General features: G+C 40.9%; 1 long non-coding RNA gene across 1 annotated transcript; it reads left to right on the forward strand.

Moving 5' to 3' along the window:
* The first annotated feature begins 266 nt into the window (after window positions 1–266).
* LOC137473456 (uncharacterized) lies at window positions 267–15,883 on the forward strand. The gene is made up of 2 exons (XR_010998813.1): window positions 267–556; window positions 15,456–15,883. It is a non-coding gene; the product is annotated as an uncharacterized lncRNA (long non-coding RNA).
* The last annotated feature ends 1,443 nt before the right edge of the window (window positions 15,884–17,326 follow it).

Consider the following 17,326-nt stretch of genomic DNA (forward strand, 5'->3'; position numbering starts at 1 on the left):
TTTCATTTAACTTCTCTGAGGCACATTCATATACCTACCATTTCCCATGCAGCTTTACAAAAATAAAAGGGCAAAGCACTCCTGAAAAGTAGTGGACTGACAACTTCTTTCTGCATGGCGGGAAAAGAGCAGTGCTGTGGAGACACATCCCAGGAGTGACATGAGAGTGCCCTAAAAATTTTTAACCCAGTCTTAGAGTAGCTAGATGGGAGAATGTTGGTCCCTCTCTGATCCTCAGACCATCCTCTGTGCCTGTCTCATGCAAAACATCTGGCTGAGTTTGCCTGCCTTCAGTCTGCTGTTGTGGGACATCGGCACAGCAGAGGGCCCTGCAGGACACCACCTGCAGCAATGCCTCCGTGTTACCCATGGCCTCATGGGCTGAGCCCACCCTTGGGTCAAAGCCTTCTGCTCCTGGAGGGAAGAGGGTGTGCACGCACATCTTCAGCCCTTGTCTTGGACACCAACCAAGGGACTCTCGGCTCTTGGTAGGGCTTTTCTTTGTGTAAAATACTTGAACAGCTACCTTGAGAGGGATTGGGACTTTGCTCTAAAAGTAAGTTGGGAGTTTGTCTATTGACTCCTTCTTCCCCGCTCACCTTTCCAATGAATATTCCATGAAATGGGAGCATAGAGGGTCTTTGAATTGCCTCCATGTGAATTCATACCTCACCTGAAGTCAGTGTATGATTTTCAGTGAGAGCAGTGCCCATAGGGGCCTGATTGTTAAGTGTTTGGGAGCCACACGATGGTGGTGGTGATACCAAGTAGGGTGTTTCTGAAGTAACTTTGTCCCCCTAACTTTTCTTGGAAAGCAGTTCTGTACAACTCTGAGAAACGTCTGATTTGCATTGAAGGGTTAATAGAAGTGTTAGCATAACCTCTGCCAAATTTGTGTGACATTATTGAGTCCTATGAATTGCTGCATGGCCCCTGGAACAGCTTAGGGTCCTGCTCAGGTCCTGTTACTCTTCCTGAAAGGATCGAGTTCCACATTCATGCTGTGTTTAGAGAATGCACAAGGTACAGTGTCCCAGGGACCTGAGCAGCAATTTTCAGATGCTGATTAGACCAATATTAACACCAAAGCACAGCTAAAAAATGTCACTCAAACTGAACTGAGTGCTGATTTTAACAAGCAGGTTCACAAAGTCTGATCCTCCCACACTGAAGTAAATAGGAAGATGTTACAGTATTTATAGACTGAATTTCAGAAAGCAGAAGCAGCTAATGCACTCTCTTTATTAGGCATGTTCCCTAGTGCCTGCAAATTGCTGTATATTTCAAGCCTTATTTAATTTTTAATATAGCAACCTGTTACGTAATCAGATATATTTTAAGGGAAACTTATTATTGCATCTTGGAGTCTGACTGGTTTCCCTGTAAGAGTTCAGCAAGCTATTATATGTGGCTTTTATGGACAGGATCTCCTCTCCTTTTCTCCTGCCAAAACTGAAATTAGAATATCCTACTCAAAGTATATTAAGCACAAAGAAGCAGAGTCTGAGAGTGGTGAGTAAGGAGACAGATTACTTCTCTACTACACAGAAAGGGAGTGAAGACTTCCCCATCTGCTAATGAAGATTTTGACATAAAAAATTGGTTGTTCTCCCTTATGGACCTCTATTGCTGCCACAGATTTAGGCAAGGTAAGAAGGGAAGACCAGATGAAGATAAAGTACTTGATAAAGCATTTCAGTGCCTGTGAGACATGACTAGAAGGTCTCTAAAGAGTTTGGTTGCTCCTAGGTTCATAAGTCTTAAAACCATGAAACTGAGATGTAAGACAGACCTGGGCAGGGATTCTACATTTCTCTTTTGCCCTCTTACGCTGTGGGAGGTGAGATTTTGGAGGGATGGGTTTAAAGATAATCTACATTGCAGGTGCAGTTCCATTTACATCCATTATAAATAAGCTTCCTCCTAAAAATGAAAGTTAAATATTTGAGAGAAACTTACAGCAGGCTTGTCTCTGAATCAATGGGTGCTCTGGTGCTGAACAGAGGATAAACCTTACCAGAGGTCAACTTCACCCATCCAGAGAGGGGAGGAGCAGGAATCACAAGCTTCAAAAGAGGGACACAAATCTTTATGATTGCAGGGCATCTTCCCTGGGGTGGTAGGTATGGTAAGGGAGCAAACTCTCCTGCTTTTCCTTAGACTTTCATTGGACTTTTGTTTCTTTTCTAAGAAAACATAAAGGTCTTTTTCTGAGGCCTCTTAGATGCATGATTTAAAGGCTACTTACAAATTTTCTTAAGACAGTAAGCTTACTGCCTGAGGAACCAAGTCAGTGTCTACAGACAGGACTCACTCTGAGGTGTGGCCCCATTTTATATTCTGGCTGTAATCTTCTGCTTCCTAAATACTTGAGCTGAGACAAAGAATTGATTGAAATATCTTTTCTGTGGATGTGTCATGGTTTGACACTGGCGCGATGCCAGCGCCCCCATGAAAATATACTTTTCTAAATAATTGCTGTGAGATGTGATCAGGAACAGAGCAGAGCAGGCCCATCTTAGTAACAAAGGAAAGAACTTTATTAAACTACTACTACTAGAAAAACTACAAACACTAAATCCTGGATGAAGACTTTCTAAAACACCCCTCCTCCTCCCACCTAATTTCTAAACAAACTCAACAGTGAGACACCACCCAGGATCCTGATCAAGTTGCTACTCTTCAGATAATCAAATACTCAGTCTTTCAAGGGAGACAGGAGTCTCTCCTGTGCCACAGACCCCCCACCCCAGGAAACACAATTGCCACCCTTGTGTTTCCGTGTCACACACGGCAACCGCCCGGAGAAAATTTGCCATGGTGACACTCTCCTTTCCATGTCACAGTGCTCTCACCACTGTGCATGGACAGACTGCTCATAGGGCTCCTTTAAGGATGCTTTGCCGTGGACCAAAAGAGACAACAGTTCAGTTTCTCATTTTGGGACTACAGTCCCCCCCATTTTCCCCTGGGGCTGAGGGTCCAAGAACAGAGGTCTTCTTCTCCTCTTCTTCTTCCTTGAAGATAGAGGGCTTCTCCACACCTTCTCTCTACTCCTCTGCTGGTAATCACTGAAACAGGTCTCCTGGCACACCAACGCACCACCCTAAGTGCAGCTTCTGTTAGGAGAATTTGGTTCAGTCTATGGCTAACAAGAGAAGTCCAGCCACAAGCCACTCCATCATCTCCTTCCAACTCAACAATTTCCTCTTCCATCATCTCGGATCCCAGACTGTCTCTCTTCTACTTCATATCAAGGAGGAGTAATATTTCACAAAGCCTTCATTTCTCAGGAAAGGGTTAAAAGCTCAGACTCTCTCTGGACGGCTGATATCTCTGCCCAGCAGCCGATTCCCAAGGCCAAGGCTGGGCGCCTTTCCCCCCCCCCCCCCTTCTCCTCTGCGCCGGCAAAGTTACAGGTGCCGTCCGGACTCTCTATCTCTTCCCTCTGGGGGGGGAATGACAAAGACATCTCCGCTTCTTTCCACCCTTCCGTCCACAGGAGCTGGCTCGGTTCCAGTCCTTCTACCCCTCGGCTCACCTCGACCAGGCCTCATGGCTTCCCCTCCCCCACACAGCCCCATGGCTGAGCAGGGGAGATCTGCACTGCACCCTGACCAGAACCAAAGAGAGCGAGCTCTTGAGAGTTCTTGCTTTTAACCCCCTGTGTTCTCAGAGGCATATCCCTATCTTCAGTGGTCACTTCAAGTGCCAATATCCAAACTTGACCACTGATTGGTTTGACCCAACTTCCTGAAAAAAAAATCACTTCCATGTCAAACCACGACAGGATGGAATTTCAAGTTTTTGAAGTAAAGGACATTTTTGTATATACAAGATCTGCTTTTACTGAAAAATATTTTTTCCAAGAAAAAATAAATCAAAACAGGGAAAAAATCTCTGTAGTTCTGTTACAGAACATCAACAACTTAATAGTGTGTTTAGACTGCAGTGATAACAATGGACAAATTGAAGAAAACAGTGGCTAAAATGATAGAAGTATATGTGTTTGCGACTTTTATGAAGGAATTAGCTTTCAGATAGCTTCCATGGTCACTTTTCCATGCCTATTGTCAGAAAAGTGCTCTCAGCGTGTCTTCTGAGCTCTTCTGCAAGGTGTAGTGGGAAAACAAATATAAAATGATTAAGGAAATATCTCATATGGCCTATTTAGACATAGTCATAGGAGAACTTAACCTGAACTACATTCACAGGACTGTTTTCTATATTCAAATAAGTTTAGAATTGGTTCTCTTTAACTATATCATAGTATGCAATGCATGAACACCAATTCAGTACAGTTTTTAATTTTTCTCTGTGGCTTTTCATATCCTTACTAATTTTAGATAGTGTTTACATCAAGATTATCAGTTTGATGTAGCCAAAACTTGTAGTACCACCCACATATGCTGGTAAATTTTTTGCCTTCAAAAGTAAATACACATCTGGCACCACTTCTCCTATCCTTTTTCCCTTTATGAGATAGTTCTATAATGTAACCTAGTGTGCAGAAAAGTACTGAAATAGCAGAGGAAGTTTAGTGATTTAGGGTGGCATATCTCGCAGGGAATCCAGAGGCCACAGATCTCAATTTGAGTGTCCATTCAGTCCACCAGATTGGCAATAGACTGGACCACTGTAGATAGACTTAAGTGCTTAAATGAGCAGTGTATTTACCTTGTTTTTTTGTCATGCCCTTTACCCACCACTAGCTCTGGTAACTCTTTACATGTAGATTCTTAGATCATGGCACAGCTTTCACTGAGGGCTAAGCTTGGTGTGGCGTTTGGGATGGGCTAAGAGCACACAAGCAAGATGCACTAACACAATCATTTATTAAGCTGTGGTGGCATTTCGGACAGAAAATCACTCATCTTCCTCTCTGATGTAGAAGCCTAGCACAGACATACTCAGGAGGATTGCTTCTTTGTTACCACAGACAGGAAGGCTTGGCTTTTGCAAGGTATTATAGGGATACTGGGCTCTGATACAAAAAGACAAAAAAAAACCCAACAACAAAACCTTCCTCAATAAGAAAAAAAAAAATCACTTCAGTTACAGCTGATGTGGCCATTTGAAATGTATGGCCCACACTACATTCGACTTTCCACTCTTTAATGTCTTGCTAGTGCTGCAAGACATGTTTTTAATCAGATTTCAAAAGAAACATGGTTTATTATAGAGCTGGTATTTTGGAAAGGATTAGTTCTGCTCTGTCACTTCTGCATCTATAAAATTTTATTCAGTCATCATGCAAGCAAGAATACTGTATGTTATGGTTATATTTTAAGGCAGCAAAGTGGTGCACACTAGTGGTCCCATTAGTGGAAAGTGTTGAATCTAGTGCATTTCTAAGCACTTCACTCTAATCTTTCTACCTCTATGTATAGAAGACATTAATGTCTTGTTTTAATTTGAGACTCAGATGCTTAAAAAGCTCTCATCAAGAACAATTTCTAGGCCATGTAATATAGAGGAGATAAAATAAAGCACTAAAAATAAATAATTCAAGACAAATTTTATTCATTATGCTGTGTTTTCTGTGGGCAATGGTTTGTGTAATTTCTCCTGCAGTGCCAAACTGAACAGGATCTCCTTATGAAGGAGCTTAGCTTTTTGCTTCACACAAAATGTTTGATTTATGTACTTGAATCCTTTTATCAAGTAAAGTTTAAGTCTGTCTGACTGTCTCTCCTTGTTTCTATCACCTTAAAAAATGTGGAAGAAACCACTCCCTTCCATGGACATACCATTTCTCAGGCCTCTCTTAGGAAAGGAATGCTCCATTTCTCTGCTGCTTAATCAAACATATTTTATTAACTCTGTTTGCATTGCTTGCAAGAAACTTGGAAAAACACATTTCTTGCCAGTGTGAAATAGTGAGTTCCTTTGAAGTTGTAAACTTCTGGCCTAGTCTGATCTTATTTTCACATGAAATTTACCTTACATGGAACTTACATACCTTCCTTTGGGTAGGGAAATGGCATGTGATTTAAAATATGATGGCTAGCATATTTCTGATTTTTTTAAGTTAATATGATTACTAATAACATTAAATAATAAAATATTAACATTCAGAATATAAAGTAACTCTGTCTTTTCCAATCAGGGTTCAAAGTACCCCAAATAATTTTAAATATTCAGTGTTACTGATTTTCCACCTACTTGTGGCTTCCTTCTTTCGTTCCTCAAGTATTTCTGCCAGCTAGACAATCTTCTGGCACCAAAGACTATCTGAAGTTTGTTCACATATTAAGAGGTTCTGCAGGGTAAGTCTTTGGCCTACAGCATATTTCTTACTAGCTAAGTAGAAAAAAAAAAAATTACCTTCTACAAAGATGGAACTGGAAATTTTAGGGTCAATAGCAAGTTCAGAGCCAGAGCAATACATGGTACAGGGGACTGAGCGCTGTTTGAGAAAGAAAGTCAGAGAAACCAGAGTCAAGTGACTGAACAGCAGAAAGCAGTGATTAACATTTCCTTTGGGCCTGCTGGTGGATGGTGGGACCGGGATTTCTGCCTAAGTCTGTGGCTCTGACTGTTGATTTCCAATAAGGTCTGAGAAACACAACATTGCAAGGACCTCAGTTTTAATTGCATGGACCAAATAGAAGAAATAATGGCAAAGAGATGGGACGTTTGCTTAATGAGACAAAGAATAGGATAAAAGATATTGCCTTTTGCTCTGTGGCCAATGCCACAGTAATGAGTTTTCTGCAGAGTAACAGGAAAGTGGGAATGTATAGCTTCTACTCAACAAAAGCTTCTCAAAGACAATTCCATCCTCATTACAGTTTCAATAAAACAGTAACTTTCACTGTCTGTCCAGACAGAGAAGATGAAGCACTTCTAAAGGTTTGTCAGTATCAGGCAAAATGGCATCTAAGCAGATCCTGGGGTCACACTTAGGAAGAAATTAAATTGCTTCAGCTGTAAGCCTTCCATCAGACTGGATAGATATGGTAGAAAGCTGGTCTCTTCATTGGAACTGATTCAGGGAAGAATTCTGACACCTGGGTCAAGATAGAAACAGGTAAAATTTGTGCCATTATATCCATCTTCCCAAGAGTATTTTTCCTGTGTTCAATTACTCTTCATTTTTGAAGAAACGTAAGATTGTTGGATTGTTGTTATAAAGGTTGCAAGACAAGAACAGCATCAGGATAGTTTCTTTGTCTTACTCTTTCACTCAACCTCTTTAACACAAGCCAATACCTTGAGCAGGACTGCTCCCTTGATACTCTGACTGAAACTGCGTGAATGCTGTCCGTACAGCGTTTCTTGATGAACAAGTAGTCAGAGTGTAAATAAACCCAGTCAAGAGCAGTGCAGCCCTTAAGAAGGACCTCAATAAATGGGAGACAAGGGCAGAAAAGAAGTTTGTAGTTCAACAAGGACAAATGCAGGGTCCTGCACCTGGGGAATAATAACCCCAGGCACCAGTCCAGGATGGGAGCTGATCTGCTGGGCAGCAGCTCTGCGGAGAAGGACCTGGGTGTCCTGCTGGACATCAAGCTGTCCCTGAGCCACCAGTGTCCTTGTGGCCAAGAGGGCCAATGGTGTCCTGGGGTGCATTATGGAGAACACTGCCAGCAGGTTGAGGGATGGGATCCTGGCCCTCTACTCAGCCCTACTGAGGCCACATCTGCAGTGCTGTGTCCAGTTCTGGGCTCCTCAGTACAGGAGAGACATGGAGCTCCTGGAGCATGCCCAGCAGTGGGCAATGAAGATGATGAAGGGGCATGAGCATCTGTCTTATGAGGAAAGGCTGAGGGAGCTGGGCCTGTTCAGCCTTGAGAAGAGAAAACTGAGAGGGGACCTCACCAATGTCTGTCAGTATCTGAAGGGAGGGTGGCAGGAGGATGGAGCCACTCTGCTCAGTGCTGCCAAGCGATAGGACAAGAGGCAACAGACAAAGACTGATTTGCAGGAAGTTCCACCTGAATATAAGAAACAACATTACTGTGCAGATGACCCTGAGGTCACTGCACTGAAGCAGGTTTCACAGAGAGGTTGTGGAGTTTCCCTCACTGGAGATATTCAAGAACCATTTGGATGCAATCCTCTGCCATGTGTTCCAGGATGGCCCTGCCTGAGCAGGGAAGTTCGACTGGTGACCATCTGTGGTCCCTTAAACCTTATCCATTCTGTGATTCTGTGAAGAAAAATTCACTTTCCCCTTCCAATGTAGAAAAGAGATAGGTATGCAACACTTTGCTCATGAAACCTTCTCATGAAGGACTAGAAAAGTGTTGGCAAAGTCCACCAGCTTTTAGATGTCTTGTCTCTTACTGACCATCTTTTCTCACTCATTGCTTTCTGTTGTATCTGATCTTTAAAGACATGGATGTTCACCTTCTTGATGACAATGGTTGTGTCCTGAGAGCTACCAGTATTGACTTTAGAAGACACATGGGAAGTTCGCCATGGGATGGGATCTGCTGCCCCAAATGACAAAGAGTCCATCACTCTTGTCTTTTGTTAAACAAGTCAAAGAATGGTAATAGAAAGTGTTTTTCCTAAAATCCTACAACACAGAATTTCTCCCATGGCATTTTGAGAATTACTGTAATTTTCACAAAGACTGTAAGCATAATAAAGATGTAATTGGGGTTTCCCAACAGACTTAAAATAGGCCTGCTGGGGTACAAGTTAAGATTTTGTTTTATTCTACGATTAAACTGAAAGACATTTCTTAAGACAGAGACTTGGAAAACAGTGTGGAAAAGCAGCATTTACATACTGGATATTGCAATTATAGGACTGGTACTGTAAGTTTGTCATACAGAAGACAAAGGAGAAATCTATTCTCTTCCATTTGTCTTCAGAAATTGTTGCCTTGAATAATGTGTCCATTAAAAAAAACCCAGTTAAAGAGAGACCAAAAAAGAACAGTAAAAATATCAGATAATCAATTAACATGGCTGGTGAATACATTAAAAAATCTGCTTTTATACAGGAAGGAGACAGCAGGGTAAGTGTGGGACAAGGTAGCAGTCTTTGAATAACTGAAAAAGTTATTACAAAGAGAAAACAAATTAACTAAATGGGCTGCAAAGAAGATTTGAATGTTAGAAATAAAACAAAAGAGACTGGTAAGAGAATCTTGTTCAGTGGGGGAATGTAAAAGCAGGCCATACACACTTAGTCTGGTCAAAGTATCAGCTTAAGCTTGTTTCTGAGGAGGTAGTAGGTGGCCACTTGTGGTCCCTTCTTCCTGGCAGGTTTATGACTCAAAGTGGCAGCTGGAGAACAGAATTAACGGGCACCTGCCAAAATCACCTCCGGGAAGTGCTTTTCTTATCAATCATCTTGAAATATTGTTGCTGTTGTATCACACTGATGTGGCACTTACTTTCTGTCACTGACTCAAACTCCACAATTGCTCCTAGAAAAGTGTGTTCTTGGAGGACAATTTTGTTATGATTCCAGAAATCCAAAGGAAGGTCTTGTTTTAAGTTACATAAATGCTTATAACTCATTTTAAACTAGCTTTTGAACCAGTTGAGATATACCTCTTGCAGGAGTTACTCCTGGTACTTGTCAGCAGAGGAAACATGAGATGAACATGACTGGTGGGCATTCAATAGAAACAGCAAAGCAGTTGTTTGCCACAGCTAATCAGGAGGCAGTGTCACAGACCCAGATATAGCAGTTGAGTGTCTAGTCTGGCAGGTATGCCCTTCTGCTGAGAAATTTTTAGTGTAATAAGAAATATGGAGTCTCCTGGTTTGCATCCAGATCCAACATTTGGGTAACAGTGATGACCATAATATCAAGCCATAGTTGATTACAGTGATGCATTTACACTACCGGTCTTTTATTATCAAGGTCTCCCATTGCAAATCTCCACAGAGCTTTATAAAGAAAATAGCAGTTTGCAGGCTTTCTAAGCCATTGTGCCTTTTACACACATCTCTATAGACTCATACACCTCTCTGTAACTATTGCTTGGGGTGTTCAGCAAGGTATACAAGAAGGAATAAAGTTTTATTAGGCAAACCGTTACAATTTGTAGAAATTGTTCTCATAGGCAGTAAATTCTTTCAGGCTGACAAGCCCTCAGCTGGTTCTGAGGAATAAAGACTTTTTCCTTCAGATATGACACAGAAATTATGAAGTATCTTTAGGCCTATTAGTCACCATTTTGCAAGATAATGTCAAGGCAATATTTTAAAGGCATTATTTTTGCTTTCCCAGGTAGTGGTTTTCTTTGTCCAAAGGTTCTTCAGACTCATAATGTATATTTGACTTTTGGTTTGGGAAGGGAGAAAATAGCCCCAATACCTCCCATCTGTATTTGCTTCTTCATTAGTATGTATTTGCTTCTCAATTAGCATTTCCTTTCTTCCTAAACCACTTGCAGGTCTAGTGCTGCCCTAGCCGGTGAGAAAAGACAGGCTGGAGAGATCAGTAGGTGATCAGGGAAGCACTTAAAGGTGATGGCCTAGTGCTTCAAAAAGCACTTGCATAAATAAATCTGCATCAGAGGGCAGAAGGGAAATGAAGCTCAAAATCTGGCTGTCTGCTTGCACTTCCCAGGTCCACGGCAGTTCCCACTGCTAAGTGGGAACAGGCAGAAGTGATTTTGCTTTTCTCTCTTTGGACATGCCATGGGAAACCAATGAAGCCATTCAATAGAAAAACCTGGTGAACACTGGCAGCAAGAGGCATTCCCTTTTCCCAGGAGATCCCAAATACTGAAAGGACAGACTAAAACTTAACAGGCCCTCAAGCCCTGTTGATGTCAGATGATCTCTGACCTCCCAGGTTTTCCTCCATCAAAGTCACTGCTCAGCCTCTAGTATGTAAAACACTTTGCAGGAAGGTTGTTTCAACATAACTTTTCATATTCTTTACAAAGCTGGATGGTTCAGATGGCAGAGCAATGCATTGAGGTCTCTGGCTACATAAAGCCATCAACCCTTTCCAGATGCAGAAGCAACAGATAGAGGAAAGACAGCTTGGAACTGCTACATACAGAGCAAAAAACTACAGAAGATGCAAATGGCATGAGAAATAAGACATGTTCAGGGACAATTCAAGTATATATGGCAAGAAAATTATTATTAGAGCAAAAGCCGGGTGAAGTGAGATGATAAATAATGATGGTAGCATGCAAGATGAAGAGACGTAGGAAGCAGAGGTCCAAAGGATCAAGGGAAAAATATTAGGATTGTTCTGCAAGCTGGAATCATGCTAGAAGTAAAGGGGTACACTAAAGACAGCAAGAATAATTTAACAAAAAAAAAAAAAAAAAAAAAAAAAGGGAAGATTTTCAGATCTGGACTGGAAGAAATTAGTCTGATTTGGAGAACGCCAGATATCAGCAAATTAATTAATCAGGTAGCAGAGCTGATGTAAGCATGCCATCGATTAGACTCGGCATTGATATCATACTGAACACCGTCACAGAGCAGGATTTCAGTTGTCTGAGTTCCTAAAATATTTCCTTCAGGCTGTACATGATTCTGCATTTAAAGAAGAAAAAGAAAAAGAGCAGGCTTGCTTTTTTGCCTTTTTTTTTTCCCTGAGCTTTGAAGTAAGGTAAAGTCACTTAATTTAGTTTCTCTTGGATGGCTCCCTTCTGGATGGCTTTTAAAACATACTTTCAAAAGTACTGACATTTAATGATCTGACACTGCTCCCACTGAAGTCACTGTTGAAATTCCCCTTGACTTCAGGTTCTAAACAAGCTAATGAATAGGCTGAAAAATAAGTACAAAATACGTGAAATTGAAGCTATAACCAACAGGGATTTTAATTTCAGTTCCAGGAGAACAAGTTTTAAAACAGAAGCCACAATACCCATTTCCTAGATGACTGCCTGGTTGCTCAGATTCCTGGTCATTCTGATATCAGCAATGCGATCACTTATTTGCTCTCTGCCAGTCAATCAAATACAGAAGAAAAGGTCTTGATTTAAGCTCAGGAGAGAATAAGACATTTTTGTAATAACAAAAAAATTGCAGTGCTGAGAAAACCACTTCCACCAGCTCCCTTTTTGGTCTACTTTTGTTCACATGTGCCCTGGCAGATATAAGCACAGTTTTGTGGGGCAGAAAACACATCAAAATAACAAACTACTATTTTGATCAACAACATTTCATTGTGCAGCACCCTTCAGAGGACAGGTTTTCTTACCAGCTATCTTCTTATTGTTCACTGACACAATATTGATAGCAATAAATGCGAGATATGTTAAAACAGAGAAAGTGGAATAGAAAGCCCCAAACTTTCTAAAAGCTCTGTATTTCTAATTTTCAAAATAAATGAGGCATCACCCCTGAAGTACAGATGAAAGAGATCTTACAGGCAGACTTATTACTACCTTGTTTTTCAGTCCATGTTAAAGTGTCTTGATATGTGACCTCTCTTTCAGGCAGTTATCTAATTTACTCTTTCTCATGGTCAGTTGTGTGGCCAGCTTTTACAGTTGTGATGAGACACCCACCTGCACTTTTCAAATTACTTTTCTCTGATTACTCACAAGCAGACATCAAGTTTGGGATGCTTATTGATGATTGCATATGAGCATTTTAAAATACAAGTAACAAGTAATGACCTTTTAGTGAGATTACTACCTTCCAAATGGACATAAGTAAGATTCAGTACCTCTCCTCCTTTTGGCTACTTATGCCTATCAACCTGACTAGGAAGATACATATTTTTCATGAAAAATTTCATCTATCTCCTGTGAGCCATGAATTAAGAAAGAGGAAGACAGCTTTCTTCTGTCATGGGAGGGGTAGTGAGTCAAAAGGAGAAGCCCAAAACCCTGCTAGAGCATGATACTAAACAAGACAAGTAAGTGTGCTGGATGATTTTTTTCTTCTTTTTAAATGCATGCAAAGAACTATAAAAAGTCAATAATGAATAGGCTGAATAAATAGATACATGCCATTGCCTCATTAAGGCATCTGCTGATATTTACCAGCTCATAACGGCAGAGTTAATGCAAACTGTGTAATTTCTTTCCGTATTAACCTTCCAAAAAATAGGCATTACTCTTAATGGCAATATCACAGAAATGAAAAGCCAATAGTAAGTGAAAATTTCACAGTGTTATAGTGCTAAAGCAGTGTCAGCACCAATTTAAAAGTGTTTCCATTTAAAATTTAATGAATATGGTCAGACACTGGAAAGCAGCATAAATGCTGTGCTGGTCAAGCAATGTCCAGTTTTCTTAATTGGCTTCAGGCCTGATTTAAATTCTGTCCAATTCAATGGGACTCCTTCCAGTCACTTCACTGGATGGTACCTCTGGTCCTCAATGCTCCAGTGTTATGGGCCTAGGAAATATATTAGATTAGTGGTAAAAGTTGTCATTTATCCAAGGGGTCATTTACTTCTCTCTCATGTAAAGAGAGTGATTTTCTGAACATGAATAGACTGGGTTTGTGAATATTAAAAATGACTGTTATGCACTCCATAATTTATCACTCAAATTGCACCTTCAGCTATATTGGGTATGCTCAAGGATCCTCAAAGACTGTGTGATTAAGTACTCAGTAAGTTAACTAAGAGCCTGGCTTCTCATTTCCTCACATCTGGAAGGATCATTTACATTTGTCAGATTTATTACTTATTTCTAGAATATTTGCAAGGTCATAGCATCTAGGAGTCTGAAGTTACATACCTGGACCTAAACTTCTTAATGGCTCATAGACTCAGAATAAAAAAAAGTCATGCCTACCTCAAGCAATTTATAGTCCATGCAGAAGTGAGCAAATAACTGGGTGGAGCAGGTTCATTTCCAAGAGGGCTTGAGGGAGATCAGTGAAGGAGCTTTAGGGTTGTGTTCAGGGAACACCTCCTACACCTGGGAATGACAGCTCCAGTTTGAAAATCTACCCAGAGATGGATTGAGGGCTGGTAGCTGGGATTATGAGAATGGGGAGCAAGCCTTCCAGCAGTGTGTGAGCAATGATAGATTAAACTCTTTTTAAACCATTTGAGACCCTCAGGTGAAAGACACTATATGATTACAAATAATCCTGAAAAGGCAAATACTGAATATAAAGCTGTCAGTGGTGCTTCTGGAGGAGGCAGGTTGTGCACCATGGCTACCACTGATGCAAGTCTGGTTAGCTTGTTTGTCCTGTGCAAACATTTCCTTTTCTGTCCTTCTTGTTATCTTTAATAATTAGAAAATTAAATCCATTTAATACAGTGAATGGATTATTTTTTAAAAAAGTGGATTTTTTCCTGAATATTAATGAGTTACTATAGTTTTTATTTGAACCTGTCTTGATTTTATTTTTGTCATGTTTATTTGATCATTAAAATGTAGGCTAGTGGGAATGTGAAGTGAAATCAACAGTGTACCTTGAATATAAATGTATCTTGTTTTTAACAAAAGTTTTTACTTGTGACCATGGGAAGGCAGCTCAGAAGTAACAATATAAGTCATATTCTGTAAAATGTGTTTGAAAAGCACAAATTATGTATTCCAGAAATTCCTGTGCACATCCTGCCAATTTTGACCTCTGTAATCTTCAGGAAGTCAGATTTTACATAGCTCTACACCACATGTGTTCTCAGGACCAAATTGTTCCAGATGACTCCACTCCCAATCCCAGTAAACTCTGCACCAATCTTTCTCCAGACCTTCTCTGTACCTTAGGCTGAACCTAAAAAAACTGCTCTGTGCTGTATGGGAAATGAACCTGACTCATGGTTATTCACTCTGTAAATAGACCATTAACTCCAAGGCAAGGGTTCAACATAGATATATGTAGTCATTTTTATGCTTTTGGCATTATAATTCTTGTGCCGGCTATGTAAGCAAATGCGCAGAAAAATGCAGGGACATATTTGCAAAAATCTCTGACCTTCTGAAATTACTGAGAATCTTACTGAAGATTCAAGTAGAAATAGGTCTCATTATTTCTTAAGCTGATTACCACCAGTCATATTGGTGACAGTTTGCCACCCTCCAAGTTTCCCAGGAAAAGCAGAATTGACAGATAGCTCTTCCACTACCAACAGCATCACAATTCTGGTGTGGTGTTAAATGTGTTTAGCCATCATTTCCTTCTCCTGGTATGATCCTGGGTGCAAGATAAAAGTAATTAAGTATTTCATGAGGTTGAGAGAATGATGTGCTAGGCAGAGTTCCATGTATTAAGCTTTGAGCTGTACAGAGAGGGTCTAGTCCTAATACACAATATAGGCCTGTAATTTGTTAATGACTTAGTGGAAATTGTGGGTGCTTGATCTCTTACACAGCCTCCACTTGGAGCTGGGCCCTTGAAAGCACTAGCTTGGCAGGGCTGAGAGACAAGCAGTTTGTGTAAACCATTACCTATGCAAACTCGTCATTTTGGCTGACAATAAGAGACAGTGGGAAGAAAATAATTAGACTAACCATGCTGAGTGCTCTCATCAAAGGACAAAAATCAGACCTAGAAATATGAGTGGGATTTCTTTGTTGGTTTTTTTTTTTTTTTCAGTTGTTATCTTCAGACTAACACAAAAAGAGGCAATGAGAAAACAAGGATTTATGTCAGACTGGAACTCCTCATTATCAGCCTGCTACCTTGAGATGGAAAAAAGAATTCCTGCAACTCGATTCTTCACAAGTAAACTCTGATTGCTAATTATTTGCTAAATTTCCTGCTGATGTTCCCTGAGTGTAGGCAGGCTTGATGAAAGTTTCTGATGCTTGTCTTGTCAGCAGGAGAGAAGAAAAAGTGGGCCAGTTTAGTTCAGAAAAGACCCTCACTGCTCATCTCTTACATTTTCACTGAACATACATTGACACTTGTCTGCCACAAGTTCACAGCATCCCTTCCGCCTTCCTTCATCACGGACATTTGAAGTACAGATGCTCAGGTTCTCTAAAAATTTCTGGCAATAAAAAACTGAAAAAAACCAAAAACTGATATCATGTCATTCACGTTCTACAGTCTCAAGAACAGAGGAAAACTTGCATGTCAGAAAATTATTGTAACAGGTACAGTCACTTTTACTTGTCTATCACCTCTCTTTACACTCATCAGCCAAACAAAAAGTAATAAATTATAGCTGTCCAGTGTTATTTAATCTTTGGTATTCAGATATTTCCCAGCACATGGCTATCTGGAGAGATGCTGATTATTTCCAATACTTCTGGAACAGTATGATGCATCTATGCTGAGAGAGGCCTGTGGTATCAGACAGAGGTCAGTTTTTCAATGACATTGAATGATAACTGCAAAATTGCATAGGAGGAAAATTGCAGAGGAGGAGCAGGTACTGGAATCTGGGTTCTCTGTGCCACAGGGAGGCCTCTGTACAAGATAAGTGCATTAATAATCGCACCTGGTCTAATTTCCTTACTGATGACTATTATTCCATGCAATGTGGAAGGGCTTTAATGGGCAGAAATTAGAAGATATTTTTTGTCCTCCTCTCATTTTATGTCAACTACCATAATTAGGTGATGGTCTTACAGCTATCCTTTTTGGGGGAAGAGAAGAATCAGTATTTTGGTGGTTGTATGAGTCATCAGCTAGTCAGACTTAACACCCATAAATCCATGGTCTCTGATGGAATACACCCATGACTGCTGAGGGATCTGGCAGATGTTGTTGTTCTGCTGCTCTCCACAATCTTTGAAAAATCAGGGAGAATGGGAGAGCTGCCTAATTACTGGAGGAATGCCAATATTACTTCTATCTTCAAAAAGGGCAGGAACAAAAACCCAGGAAACAATCAGCTAGTCAGCCTCACCTCCATCCCAGCAATGATTACAGAAAAGGTCATTCTGGAGGTCATCATCAAGAATATAAAAGAAATGAAGGTCATCAGGAATAGTCAGCTTGGACTCTTCAAGGGGAAATCAAGCTTAATCAATCTGACAGCCTTCTGTGATGGCATGGCAGGACTGATCGATGAGGAGAGAGCAGTGGATTTGTCCACCTTGACTTCACAGGGGTTTTGCACTGTCTCCCATGATATCCATGTAGGTAAACTCAGGAGATTTGGATTAGATGACAGTGAGGTGGATCAAGAGCTGGCTGAATGGCAGAGCTCAGAGGCTTGTGGTCAGCAGAGTAGGAGGCCTCTGGTCTGTGGCATTCCCTGGGAATCAGTAGTGAGTCCAGTCTTACTCAGTTTGTTTATCAAAGACCTGGACAATGGGATAGAGTGTACCCTCAGCAAGTTTTCTGGTGGTACAAACTGGGGGAGTGGCTGCTACACCTGAGGGCTGTGCTGCCATTCAGTGGGACCTTCACAGGCTGGAGTTGGGCAGAGGCAAACTGAGTGAGGTTCAACAAGGGGAAGTGCAGGGTCCTGCACTTGGGGAGGAATAACCCCAAGTACCAGCACAGGCTGGTAC

Source organism: Anomalospiza imberbis, chromosome 4 (assembly GCF_031753505.1).
Source record: "Anomalospiza imberbis isolate Cuckoo-Finch-1a 21T00152 chromosome 4, ASM3175350v1, whole genome shotgun sequence".
Taxonomy (NCBI): Eukaryota; Metazoa; Chordata; class Aves; order Passeriformes; family Viduidae; genus Anomalospiza; species Anomalospiza imberbis.